General features: G+C 46.4%; 2 long non-coding RNA genes across 2 annotated transcripts; one reads left to right on the forward strand and one right to left on the reverse strand.

The window, feature by feature from the left end:
* Positions 1-3,714: 3,714 nt before the first annotated feature.
* Positions 3,715-9,678, reverse strand: LOC134481794 (uncharacterized). The gene is made up of 3 exons (XR_010057606.1): positions 8,059-9,678; positions 4,240-4,633; positions 3,715-3,991 (listed from the first exon to the last, which is right to left on the reverse strand). It is a non-coding gene; the product is annotated as an uncharacterized LOC134481794 (long non-coding RNA).
* On the forward strand, positions 7,735-12,416 carry LOC134481795 (uncharacterized). The gene is made up of 2 exons (XR_010057607.1): positions 7,735-7,882; positions 11,845-12,416. It is a non-coding gene; the product is annotated as an uncharacterized LOC134481795 (long non-coding RNA).
* The last annotated feature ends 2,076 nt before the right edge of the window (positions 12,417-14,492 follow it).

Below are 14,492 nucleotides of genomic sequence, written 5' to 3' on the forward strand. Positions count from 1 at the left end.
AGAAGCCCTGTCAGCCTGGGACCGCTAACATCAGAGAAGCAAGTTTAACATCAGGCCTCCGTGGAGTTGCATTTCCTATAAACAAACAACGTGAAGAAAGCCTCGCCTTTGTCATGTGTGGGTCCCACTGAAGAGAAAAATGAATATTCTGTTTCATATATTTATTACCAGAAGCTGCGGCTTCCTTTATTTAGAAGCGGCTCCAAAGTTCTCAGGGCGCAGCACGTCACGTGACCCGCGGTGGGCCCGCAGCCTCTCCCAGCAGCAGCTCCTGATGTAAATTGTCCAACTGGTTGAATGTGCTGGGGTATTAACGCTCAGAGTGGGTCCATTTAAAGGCAACTTTTCTTTCTCTCTCTTTTAACCACGTGAAGGGAACCCTTGCCTTCTAGAACTAGTGAGCTTTCTCTGGAACAAGCGCTCTCTACATCAGCACTACAGGCATTTGGTGCCGTTCTTTTGCTATGGGGATGGTAGGAGGCAACTCTTCAGTCATTAAATGACCTGAGACCTAACTCGTGGGTCCTACGGATATGTCACACTACACCGTTAAAGTTAACTCAGGTTCCCAGATGGAATTAAGGTTGCCAACCAGTTAGCCTTGAAACAGAAAGGCTCTCTCGCAGGACCCGGTGGCCCGGCGAAGTCCTAGTTCCCTGAGAAGTGAACATGCAAGAGGTACAACGATGGAAGGGACAACAGACTTTCGAAAACGTGAGAGGCATCTGACCCACTTCCCCTGGCTTTGAATATAGGGCAGGGAGCCACAAGCCAAGGAATATAGTCAACATATGGAAGCCGGAAAAGCCAAAGGAATGGACCAGCTATAGAACGTCAAAAGAAGGCAGCTTAAGGACATCCTGGATTTAGCCCTCTGAGCTGCATGAAAACTCTGACCAATAATATAAGAAGTAAATCGATATTGCTATAAGCCATTGGATTTGCGGTTATCCTCATGGCACTGACGTTTACAGCAGCTCCCTATATCAAAAGGGAGTAGAGGCTATCCCACGATGTTAGCTGATCCATGCCTTCTACCTACCTACTAGATGGAGGAGGATTTTCCCCCTGTGGTGTCAATCAAAAATGTCTCCAGACACTGTCACACGTCTCTGGATGGCCAGTTCACCTGTGCTAAAACCACTGCCCTCGGCTATTGGCAAACTCATAGTCTAGTCTATCGGTGTTCAAATTCTACCACGGTTAGGCCAAGTAGTTTCAAAACCGTAATATTGTGACTCCCACGGTGTTTCTGTTTTGAAATTAAGGAAAAGAAAGAAGGGGGAAAAACATCTCCACACCAGATGTAGAGGTGCGCCTGTAAACACCAGCCCTCAAAAAGGAGAATCCCGAGTGTGAAATTAGATCATGCTTTATAGGGTGAGACCCTACCTCAAGGGTCGGAAGAAGAAATCAAGCTCTCTCCACCAACCCAGACCAATGTGAGCCTTAGCCGACACCAGGAAGAGTGATAATAATACTAAGAGATTAGCATCTGCATTCGTGTAGCCTCCGATACTGCACTGTGAACCCCACCCCAGGGCATGCTGGGACACTCTTCCTATTGCCTGCGGGTTTCGGTAGCCTGAATATCAGAGGTGGAGAGGCGACAGAACAGATGGAGAATGTAGAAGCCATTCCGGGCGTTTGGAAGGTTCGAAGGGTGCTGAAATTTGATCGACAGCAACGAGAAGGGCACACACGGGTCAGAACTGTGCTCTAGGTCTCGGTGTTCAATCCTAAGCCCCTTTCTGGCTCCTCTCTAGAAAGCCAGTGTTCGCGTCACTTCTGAGGCTCAGCTTTTGCTTTGTTTTGGCAAATCTGGGAACAGAATCCATGGGTTTGCATGTGCGTGGCAAGAGTTCTACTGCCAAGCTACATTCACAGACCCCCCCCCCACAGTTTCACGTTTACATGTGTCTGTATACATGTTGGGGTGCCCTGTGAGCCTGGATGCAAATGAGTGTGGAGGTCAGAGGTCAGCTTTGGGTGCCATTCCTTAGGCACTACCAACCTTGTCTTTTGAGACAGGATCTGCCGCTGGCCTGAACGTCACCGAGCAGACAAGGCTGGTTGGCCAGCAAACTCCAGGAACACACCTATCTCTCTGTCTCTGCTGGGATCATAAGCAGAAACCTCTACACGTAGCTTTTTAACATGAATTCTGGGAATTTGAACTTGGGTGTTCACGCTCTTGAGGCCACTGAGCCATCTCCCCAGTCTACACGACTTCTGATGAACACACACACACACACACACACACACACACACACACACACCAGGGGCAGGGAATAGGGTGATCTTGGCAAATGTTTTTGAACAAGCGTTAACCATGAAAAGTTACAATGAAGGGGAAAAAATAGTAACAATGACTCCCACTCAAGGTGGGGCTGTCTCCTCTTACTCCCAGCCTCTGGTTCTGTTACCTGTGCATCAGCTCCAGGAGCTTTAAACAGTGCTGCCGCCTAGGCAGTCAGGCTGTCTGGAGGATACTCCTCTTTCGATTGACACTGCCCGCTCCTAACCCCAGGACATCAAGCTTCCTTGGTTTTATATCCTTTTATTAATATCGACATCTGTTTGTTCTGGAGCCTCTGGACCCATTTATACCCTTGTCCTCCGAGAGCTTCCCAATGCCCCAGCCACTTTCCCCATCCCTAGGCAAGCATCTGTTGTAGCCAAGCTCACCAGGCTGTTCCTACTGCTGTTCCCTATACTCCTGGCATAGGACCTATCTCTCTAGGAAGACCTCATTAAAGCAGGTTTCACTGCATAAACCCAAACCTGCCCCATGTCACCTTGTAGGATCATGGAGTTAGAGTGATAGGGAAAGAACCAATTGCCAGAGAACCAGTCACCTTCCCACAGTGAGTGGTAAGTCCATAAAGGGCCATCCTGCTAACAGGGATTCTTCTCTGGGTCTGCCTGTCTGGAAATCAACGTCAGACCCTTTACGGAGCTCGATGTCAGGAGTATTTCCTGCTGTTTACCTGAATTTCCTTTCCCTTAGCTTTCTACCCACCCAAGCCCCTCCTCTCTCCTCCAAGAGGTAATCAGCCATGGAGAAAGAGGATAGACATGGAACAGTGTATCCGGAGAAGCATTGGGCTGTGCGTTATTGATGTCATGTTTAACACCACCACCCCCCCAAAACCAAACAGTAGTTACTTGAATTGGTATGTGATGGGGCTGTTCTACAATCTTATACTGAGCTAAGCAAACGGAAGCCAAACCACTTCCACTATCCAGTTGGTAATTAGGGAGAATAAAATGCAATTTCACATTGAACGAAAAAAAAACAACCCACTTCAAAACTGCTGTAGGGTGACAGGCCCCAGCGGAAACCCCTGTTGAGTGATGGAAAGCCAGCCTGCCTCCAAGCCCAGTGCTATTCCAGCAACGTGAGGAGGCATCTTCAGCAGGAAGTCCTGCCCCCAGCATCAGAATGGCAGGGAGGAGATCCCAGGCAAGTGGCATACAGCATCTCTCAGAAGCGGGAGCAGAACTTTGCCTCTAGAACTTGTCAAGTGTTTTGGCAGATCCAACTGGGGTAGCTTCTCTTCTGCAGGGAAGGTGAGAGCAAAGCCTGAAGTAAGGCTTCTTACCCCACTTTAAGAGCACACTCTGAAACTTCTGTAGGGATGGATTGTGTATGACTCGTGTCCTAGTGAGGGTTTTACTGCTGTGAACAGACACCATGACCAAGGCAACTCTTATAAAGGCAGCATTTCATTGGGGCTGGCTTACGGGTTCAGAGATTCAGTCCAGTAATATCAAGGAGGGAGGGAGCATCCAGGTAGGCATGGTGCAGGCAGAGCTGGGAGTTCTACATCTTGATCTGAAGGTAAACAAGAGGAGACTGCCTCATGGGCAGCTAGGATTAGGGTCTCCAAGGCCACCCCACCATGACACACTTCCTCCAACAAGGCCACACCTCCTAATAGTATCACTCCCTGAGCCAAGGATATTCAAACCACAGCAAGCCGCATCCCTGGAAAATGAGACATGTAAAAGTTGAGTCAATTCTATCTGGAAACTCCATTCAATCAACATTTACTTAGTACTTCTCATATAAAAATGACATTACAGGGAAAAAATCTTTTTGAAAAGGACAACAGCCCATAAGACATGGCTCCTTTCTTAAAAGTAGGTCGATGCTTACAGAAGTGATTATGCCACAGTTTGGAATCAAACCCTAACTCTGGGGATGGTGCAGCCACGTGCTTCCCTGCCACTCACAGTGCTGAAGGATCCAGAGGAGAAAAGCCAGAGTGTGTGAACTGAGTCTTCCAGTCTGATGCAGTAACAGGGAAGTGCCCACGCTGGGAGCACAGCTGGAGCGAAGGCTCGCCCATACAGCTGCAGGGCACATCTGGGGGCAGTGCTCCACGACCTGGGCTGAAAACAGAGAAGGAAAATGATGTCCCTGGATATATATGTTATTCGAGTAGTTTTATCTATGCAAGGATGTGGCAGCGTCACTGGATTGAGCTTCCTCTATGCAGTGCACGGCAGTATCACTGGAACTCTTGATTGCTACTGTACCCCCAGGGTGTTTGAGTAGCGCATGGCAAAGTGGCCCCATTAGGTCCAATGCAGTGGGTCTGTGCCTCTGTCTGAGAACAATTCGTGCCTGTAAGGAAGAAAGTTACAAGTGGTCAGTGTTACTCTCCTGGTCTGGTTACATTTTAAGTTACTCTGGGGATTGCATTGTGTTTGCTCTTTAGACTGAGGCTGAAGAGATCGCTCAGTGGTTGAGAGCACTGGCTGCTCTTGAAGAGGACCTAGGTTTGGTTCCCAGCACCCACATGGCAGCTCACCGCCATCTGTAACTCTAGTTCCTGGGGAATCTGACGCCTCTTCTGTCCTCCACAGGCACCAGGCATGCATGTGTTTTAAATACATGCATGCATGCAAAACCCTCACAATATAAAATGAAATAAATGAATCTAAGGAGAATAAAAGACTTTCCATGCGACATGAGACACTATTTCAAAAGAATTTAGATTTTTATCTTATCAGGAGAGAGAGAGGCTCTGTTGTTGGCTCTGAAGTAAGAAGTAGGATGCAACGCTTTTAAGAGGTCATGTGGCAAGGAACTGGGGCCTCTAGGAGAGCAACGCTTTTAAGAGGTCATGTGGCAAGGAACTGGGGCCTCTAGGAGAGCAACGCTTTTAAGAGGTCATGTGGCAAGGAACTGGGGCCTCTAGGAGAGTACGGTGGCCTCTGACCAACATCCAGTGAGAGAAGAGGCAGATGACTTCTGCCAATGGTTAAAGAGAGAAAATCTCTCCACATGTTAGTGACTCTTCTCACTGTAACAAAACACCTTGCGGAAGCAACTTAAGGGAGGAAAGACTGATTTCTGGATCTCACCTTCAAAGGTTTCAGCCCACCCTGGCTTGGAGAATGTGCTGGAGTGGAATGACCTCCACCAGGTGGAGAAAAGGGGAAACCAGAGAAGAAATGTGGAAGGCATAATCCCTATGGGCCATTGGAGGAAACCCCTGCAGCTAGGCCTTCCCACACCCATTTCACCACCGCCCCAAAAATGCCTCAGAGTATGAATCCATCCAGAGGTTGGTTGGCCCATTGATAGGTCTAAGCTATTGAGATCTAGTCATCTATGGAAATGCCCTCAAAGACACACCCAAAAGGGTGCTTCACCAACCCCTTGGCTGTTTCTTAACCCATACAACTTGACAATCGGAATTGGTCAACACACCCAAGCAAGCCTCAGATGAGACCCCAGCTACAAGTAGAACATCAGGAAGCCCTGGCTAAGAATTTACTGGACTAAAAGCCCCCAGAGACAGTGAGCGGTGGTTCTGGTTCTCACAGTCATTGTTGTTCCTGTTGTTGCTTTGGAAATTCTTCTTTCTGCTTCCCTTTAATGTAATATTTCTATCCATCCTTTGATGCATAGTCTTTTTGATCATATTTACCCTGTATTCCCACCTACCAGCTCCCCTCAGATCCTCTTCCCACCCACTTCCCTATCCTGATTTTGTGATCTCTTTTTTATTTTTTTTTATAATCCACTGTGTCCAATTTTTGCTGTCCATATATTTATTGGGCTGGGGTCCTCCACTGAACATGGTCATCCTATCAGGGGCCACACCTTAAAGAAACCTGACTCTCCGTCCCCTAGCCGTCGTCAGTGGTCAGTAGGTCTTCAGCAAGGGGAGCTGTGGGATGTTCATTTGCTTGTTTGGGTTTCTGTGGTCCTTTCATGACCAGATGCTTCACCATAGTCCTCCCTGGCCTCTGTCCCTTAGTCTTTCTGTTCTCTCTTCCAAAACAGTCCCTGAGCCTTGGGTTAAGGAGGTTCGAAACCGATTCCCATTTCAGGCTACACCCCACTGACACCTATGATTTGCACTTTGACCAGTTGAGAGTCTCTATGTTACCCACCATCCACTGAGCAAAGAAACTTCTCTGATAGGCGCTGAGATCTGCTATAATGACTAAGGCTACGTTTACAGTAACATCGTTCTGCACTAACATATGAAAATAACAAGTGCTACAGACCGTTAGTTAGCATTCGAGACCAGAGCAGGGAGAACTTTGTTCCTTGGAATTATAAGCACCTTTCTAAGTGAGCTAGCCTATATGCATAACACTCGGGAAGAGGCCCTTGGGTAAGCATCAATGTCCTAAAAGAATATTAAGAAGTTGGTTCTGCAAGGCAACAGACAGTATATGTCAGATCTTAGATTCTACCCTCAGCTCTGATGCCCAACCTTGTGGTAATTTTTGTCACAGAGTGCTGCTCAACGAGATGTTGTTTCCAGGGTACAAGGTATACATAATGACTCTTGTGAGTGGTGGGCAGTGACTTCCACCACCAGCCTTGCTCAGTGATAAGATGATGACACACAGTATTCCACGGCCCATACAAGCTCCCTACACATCCTAAGGGCTATGGGTGGAATTCAGCAAAATTAGGATCCTCTGAAAAACTGTCTCGCTCATGAAGCAGGGTTTGGTTTCAATTCCTGTGGAAAGGGCCAGTAAGAAATTAAGGGATGAATGGAACCTTGCAAAAGTCCACAGTCCAAGAGTCCAAGCAATTGTCAAAATTGCCCATCCCACCCTAAATATGTCCTGGAAACTAATCATAGAAAAGCAGGACTCAGAGAATTCCTGATTCCTCGTAGCTGTTTAAATTGGCCACTATGCTCTCGAGATTGGAAAGCTCTCACAATTAAACTAAAGATTTAGTTAGCTTCCTGCCTGGGAAAAAAATTTAAATGGACTGAAAATACAATGGACAATGTGTGGCCCGATGAACGAGATAATGTGCATGGAATTGGGAAAAGCGAGCCTCATTCCATCCACACATTCCAGTCAGTTGTTCTAAAATACACATTTTATATAGATGTGCGTGTGTGGAGTGTGTGTGTGTGTGTGTGTGTGTGTGTGTGTGCCCACATGCTGAGAGCATTCACACGGTGGGCTTGAAATTAATAATCAAATTTGCACATCATTTTAATTAAATCCACATTTTTCCTGTCTCCCCAGCTGTTGGCCTGTTGTTTTGTGGAATACATCTGGCGGGCCTCAGCATTCTCCACAGTCACCAGTGCTCTCAGTCCCTAGATACACCTGCTTTCTGCAGCTGGCCCCCCAACAGGTGCAGCGAAAGCCTGCTTGATGGGCATTATGAACGCCCCGCCCCCGAGCATCTGTGAGGTAACAAAGGGCCCAATTCTAACCTCAGGACTGCTTCCTTCAGGGCGAGTTAGAAACACCCTGTGTGAACCACTCTGGGAAGAAGTGCTTCTGGTCAGCTGGGCCACCTTCCCAACTATTAACAAAGGTCCCCACAGAGAGCCTGGCCTTGGTTGTTCCCGGTTTATCTCATCTTCCAAGCCCTCAGGTAGTGGCCTGGATGCCCCATCTCCACCCTAATGAGCAAGGCACAGAGCTCCTCCTGGTCCCCCAGTTTGTGACCATTAGCCACCTGGTTTTGATTGGGGAGACCTGCAGACCCGTGCTTCCCACGCAACTTCCTAATGAGAAACATATGGAAGCCACACATAATGTGAGAATTACCACGCAGCGGTTCCTCGTTGATGGAGTGATAGATATTTCAAAGCAGGACATTCCCGGAATACTGTTCTGCATCTTTTGGGGTCGATTTAGATACTGTTCCAAACCCCGGAGTTTGGAAAGGAGTCAGATAATTTCTCCCGTGCTGATCTGAAAAATATCTCATCCTATCCTGATGGCAACTGTGTAATTAGTCCAGATATAAACACGGGTCTAAAACTATGTTCCATGGCACCCAGGTTAATGGACTTGCACAATAAAGCGATAGGTTACAATAAGGGATTTCAATACAATTAAAACCATAAAGCTAATGATGATCTGTTTCAAATGGATCTCTAGATGGGAATGAAGCACTAAAAATCACTTCTTCATTAAACAGTTCTGGTTCTGCCCACAGAAGTTCACAGAGGGCATCAGTCCTCTAATGTATAAGCCGAGCTGGAGCTAAACACATGAAAATGGCCACGGCTCTCCCGCTCCTGCCTTTCCGCTTTCCTCCGCACCCGGTGGCTTTCCCTCCGCACTCCTCATCTTCTGCTACCGCTCTCCCCTCCGCGCCAGCGGAGGTGGAGTTCAAGTACCACTCCATTAGCCTCATCTTGTAGCCTTTTCATCCACACTCTGAGCTACTCTGTATAACCCAGGCATTGTCAGTCATGTGAGACGTGCAGAGGCTGGGTCAGGACGTCACTCGATCCTTGGCAGCCACGCTGCCCTGCTACTTGCTTGACAAACCCGTTATATCACGCTGTGACTGTTAAAGGAGCATAAGAGCACTGCGCTGGAGCCTGCGTTTATTCCCGTCCGGGATTCTTATTGATAAGTCACTATAATATCTATAAAGCAATTCCTAACCCAGTGAAAGCTGGATTTGAGAAGCAAAACAGGTGTTAGTCGACAACTAAGAGTGCAGAATAGAACACAGAAGTATAGGCTTGCAAACCACACAGCTGCCACCCACTTCCTCATTCCTTCGCAGAGACCCACCGAGGTTAAGTGTCAGGGGCTGTTCTCACAGGAAGGAGGAACCCATCCTGGCTCTTAGGGATAGTCTAAAAAGTTCTCTCAGAGGTCTCCCGATTGTAAATGCTGTCCGGGAGCGTGGCCAATCACAGAGAGTAAAAGTTGAAACTCGATGTAAAAGGAAACTCAAGTAAAAGGAAGTACTCGATGGAGAGGAGGGCTGACCTAGAGACCAAGTCATATCATACACACATTGTTCCGGGATTTTCACGTAAATCCGAACTGCCTTTGACCTTTCTAAAACAACAGATGACCAGATTCCACCCACTGAGGCTCTATATGTCCCAGTTGGTACTTTTGGTGTTGGAGAAAGCACGGATTTCCATGATGAGGCTCTTGGCTCCCCAACCTCCCACAGGAGGAATGCCTATGAGTCCATTTAAAGGCTGTCCTTATGCCTGGGCTGGCTCAATACTGCTGGGCTTGATCCACAGTCTCACCATGCTCCATCCCATAATGTATTCAAGTACTTTCTTCTTGTTTGATATTTAGGTTCTGTTTCATATTCTGCTGTTATAAATAACAATGCACTGAACATCCTTGGGCATCCAATTTCTGAATAATTTACTCCATAATAGACTTATAAAAGAGAAATTACTGAATCATAAAGGATGTGAACTCCTTTTCAGTTCTTAATACATATTGCTAAATTGATTTCTGTAATGCTTATGCCGATTCATATTCCAAACAGCCAAGTCTGCAAAAGTACTTCACTCTACCCTTACCAACACTGAAGAATATCTTTATTTTTGCCAATTTGATAGGTGGAAATGCTCTCCCATTTCAATTGCCATTCCTTTATGAGCAAAGCAGAAGAACTCTCGGTGTTATGAGTCATCTATAATTCTGCAAATAGCCCGTGTCCTCCGTTGGGCCAGTCTTAAATTATCCCTTTGTCAAATGTTTTCAGTGGAAGTCTCTCATAGATCTCCCACCCCACCCCCTCGTTGAGACTACATTTCCAATTTCATAACTGGTCAGAGGGAGAAATAAAAACTTCTTCAAAGAAGTTAGTTCATCACTAAGTTGTGAGAGCGCCCTTGTGCTCACATGAAGAGGGCGTATCTGTTCCTATAGTCCCATGAAAAGGATGGTGTGTCTGCCCCTGTCCTCGTGTGAGGAGGGTGTGTCTGCCCCTATATTCACATGAAGGGGGTGTGTCTCTCCCTGTCCTCACACGAAAAGGATGCGTCTGCCTCTACATCCACATGAGGAAATGTGTCTGCCCCTTCACTCACCTGGCAAGGGTGTGTCTGCTCCAGCACTCACACGAGGAAAGGCATGCCTGGCCCCAGAGGCACAGGTTTGCTATAAAATTGGAATGGTATACCTTCTTTTTGCCATAACATTTATGTGTTTCAACAGCAGGAAATAAAGACAAATTCTGTATTTTGTTCCTTTAGGGACAGTTGTTTGGCAGTTTTACCTTTTTTTTTTTTTTAGGCAAGAAAGAGAAGGAGAAGTAATAGAAATAAAACTACCATCAACGTTTTCTCACATCAGAGTGAAATAGCCACACAAAACCAGGGAGGGAGATGATGCGGGCTGATATATAGTTCTGTGTGTGTTTGATAACACAGTCAGAACACTCAGACTGCTGAATTTCAGACTGGGAAAGCAAACAATGAAACTGAAATATTTAAATCCCTGGAAGCCAACATGAGCTGGGAGCACTCAATTCATTCTGCACACTGTGGAAGTCAGCCAGAATTAAGCACTTAGCATGTCATTTTTTTTTTTTTTTGGTTCTTTTTTTCGGAGCTGGGGACCGAACCCAGGGCCTTGCGCTTCCTAGGTAAGCGCTCTACCACTGAGCTAAATCCCCAGCCCCAGCATGTCATTTTTTAAAGATGTGTTTTTAGCACATGTGTGTCTCTATGTGTATGTGTGTATATGTGTATATGTGTGTCTGTGTGTGTGTGTGTGTGTGTGTGTGTGTGTGTGTGTGTGTCTGACTGGCTTTGAAGGCCAGGCCAGAGGTGTTAGATCCCCTGGAGCTAGAGTTACAGGTGGTTGTGAGCCACCCAATTTAGGTGTTGGGAACCAAACTCAGGTCCTCTGTAAGCATAGTCTGTGCTCTTAACCATGAAGTCTGCGTTCCAGCCCCCAGATTCATAATTTCAAAGATTTCTTTTGTGGTTCTCAAGGATGCTCTACCACTGAACTGCATCTCCAACCCAGGGTTAACTTTGGGAGGTGGTTTCATGCGTTGTCAGTGACAATGTAATAAAAACAATGTCTTGGGAAGCCAATGTCAATGTCTGTGTCAAGAGCTCTCGAGAGTCTTATACTTTTGAACTAGTCATTTCCTGTCTAATGATTTATCAAGTGAGAAGAGGAAAGGAAGAGGAAAGAGAGGAGAGAAGAGGAAGGAAGAGAAAGGAACAGGAAGGGAAGGGAGGAAAGGGCAGGGAAGGAACAGAAATGGACAGAACAGAACGGGAAGGGTGAAAGGGGAGGAGAAGAGGAGAGAGGAGAGAGAAAGGAAAAGAAGAAAGGGGAGGGGAGGAAGGTTTTAGGAACAAAGTTGTTGCTAGTGTACATAGACAAAGACAGAAGCAGAAAGCAAGTTTGCTCCTTAGTTACGATCACAGCAGTATAAAGTAAAAAGCCAACAAGATTTTAAAATAGAAATTAAGCAATAGTGCGAGCGAGAACATCTGTGCTGCCAGTCTCATGTTTTCTAGGTTTCCTGTCGGGAGCTTCTGTGTCCACCAGTTCTTTGAGGCCTCACTGACTCTAGTCTCCTCTTTCCCATTTAAACAGAATAATTCTGTAAAGATTCCGGTTTAATCATGCCACCCACCTGGTTTAGCGTCCGATGAACTGTCGCTTCCCTCAAATCAAAGCCCAAACTCCTCACCACTGCACAGGGAGAGCCTATAGCTTCTGCCTCTTGACTCACCAAGCCCAGCACTGCTTCGCCTACACGCGCTGCTGACGTCCACCTGAGGACTGAGGACAGGAAGGCTCTGATCTCAGCCCTTCCACGTAGAGCTCCTCGTTAACTCAGTTCTAGGACATGTGATGCAGCTGACTTTAGAGGAGGAGGCAGAAGGCCACAAGTCAAGGGCCATGAGCACCTTTAACAAGCAGAAAGGAAAGCAAATGGGCTCTCTGCACGACATTGGGCTGTCACCTCAGACTAGATCAAGGCTTCTTAAACCTTTTCCTACCTACAGCCACTTTGAGAGGAGAAACGTTCAGATAACTACAGATATATAAATGCATAATATGGGTACACAAATCAAACATACACTGTTATTAAATCATAAAGAAATGTGTTCTGAAGGAATCCATTGCTATGAATGTAATTTTACCATTTATTAAAGTTTAACCCAAATTTGCATGTTAATGAGATGAACGTGTTTGCTTATTTTTACATCCAGAACTAAACCCTGGTTGAATATTTGATACCACTGGATATAAAAGCATCTTTAACATTTTTCAGTGCAGATCAATATTTTTATTCTATAATCATCAGTGTGGAGAACTCTTTACACAAATACGTAGCTCAAATGGCAGAAGTATATCTGGGGTTGTTTCAGAAATTGTTGGAAGTTCTGTACCAACCACAAGCCAAAAATTAATTTAATATATTGTTTATAAAACTCAAGAGACACGTTCGAAAGAGTAAATTTTAAAAGCAAACACTCTCACATGATAATTTCCAGAGATGTATTCATTGGATACTCACAGGCTGAGCAGTAACAGTAGGAAAACATTCTAAAGTATTTGTTTCTGTCATCAAACTGTGAGGTTTCTCTCAGAGCAACCAAAAAGCACTGCAACTCGTAAAGGATGGCGGTCTCGCGTCTGAGCAGCGGCGTGTTTGTCAGCTTTTCACGTGAGGACACGAGGATATGCACAACAAGAAGTGCAGCCATTTTGTGTTGATAACACAGCCAGTAGTGAAGCCGCACGGTGCAGCACGGGCAAGCCTAACCTGAAACACCTTGGATCCACTACGCCTTTGATCTTGAACTTTTTAGTCATTGCACATTCAGAAACCTTTTACTGTTGCCAAATGTTTTCTTGTCCCCAGGTTCCATTAAGCAACTCATTGTGGGGTCATGGGGTCATACCCATAGTTAAAGAAAGCTGAACCTAGATCATGAGCCAATGAACTAGAGTCCTAGCCTGGTTTCGGGTCGTTTGCATGGAACACAGGTCACCTATTCCTTATGTTTTATTGTTGTGTTACTTTTCCTGGGCAGACAAATATCTTTCCACCCTAGACATGGCATCATCGACAGTCCAAAGGAACAGCACTGCCCAAGTCCAGTTTGAAGGAACAGTGAGTTAATTGGATTTACTCAAAGGAACATGGATAAGGACCTACACAGAGAAATGATGTTGGTGCTACACACACACACACACACACACACACACACACACACACACACCAGTTATGTCATTGCAAAGTCCTCCTTGTCATGGATGACCTCTTGGAAGCAGCATCGTGGAGTTCCTTCTCCATTTACCGTAACATCTTCCATATGCTCATGTATTTCCCAAGATCACATGGACCTGAGAGGGAGTAGACTCTTAGGAGAGTATCCTATGGCTCTTCCTCTGTTCTCCTGGGGAGAGTTCATGACGCCATGACCATACAGCAGACAAAGCTATCGGTATAGAACTACCCTGAGGACAGTGATGGAGTGGTCATGGAATACACAGAGGAAGAGGCCATTGTTGTTATTAAATATCAAATATTGACTGCACCCATCCAGACATCACCTTCTATGGGAACAAACAGATGCTCTCTGATAGCCCTGTGTACCCTGGGCAGGGATAATTCGTACTCAGTAAGGAGGCATCTGGCATACAGCAAGAGGATGCTACAGCAGGTTCTCTGACAGGGATGCCTGCCAAGCTCCACAGGCTCTACCACGGCGAGAGACAGAGTGGAAGACACTGATGTGAGGCAGCCTCGGGACAGTCTGAGACACCCCAGCACAAGACCCTTTAGTAGCAAAAGCTAACACCCAAAGAGGAGGTTAGATGGACTGGACCATAACAAGAAGTCAACAGGAGCCCAGAGAAGGCTACAAAGCAAGCTGTGTCCTCCCTGGCAGGGCTTCCCAGGGAAGAGTCACAGGGTGAGAGGAGCCAAGAATTAAGGCTACTAAAGGTCACTAGGACTGAAAAAAGTTGCATGGAAGCCAGAACAGACCGCGTAAGTTCTCTTGGGTGTCCAATCCAGATCCAGTCGATGCCGGTTCACACAGTGAAGGGTCCCTGTTTTCAGCACGACTTGAGGATGGCTTCTTAGTGCTTTCCCAGTTGCACGCATGGGCTTCAAGGGGCTTCCACACTTAGAAGGACAGAACCCCTCCTCCTCCAGGCACAGAAGAGAAGGCTGATGAAGGCAACCGTGGGGAGCAAGCAGACCTTGTCTTTGGGCCTGACTA

The sequence above is a fragment of the Rattus norvegicus genome, chromosome 14 (genome assembly GCF_036323735.1).
Source record: "Rattus norvegicus strain BN/NHsdMcwi chromosome 14, GRCr8, whole genome shotgun sequence".
Taxonomy (NCBI): Eukaryota; Metazoa; Chordata; class Mammalia; order Rodentia; family Muridae; genus Rattus; species Rattus norvegicus.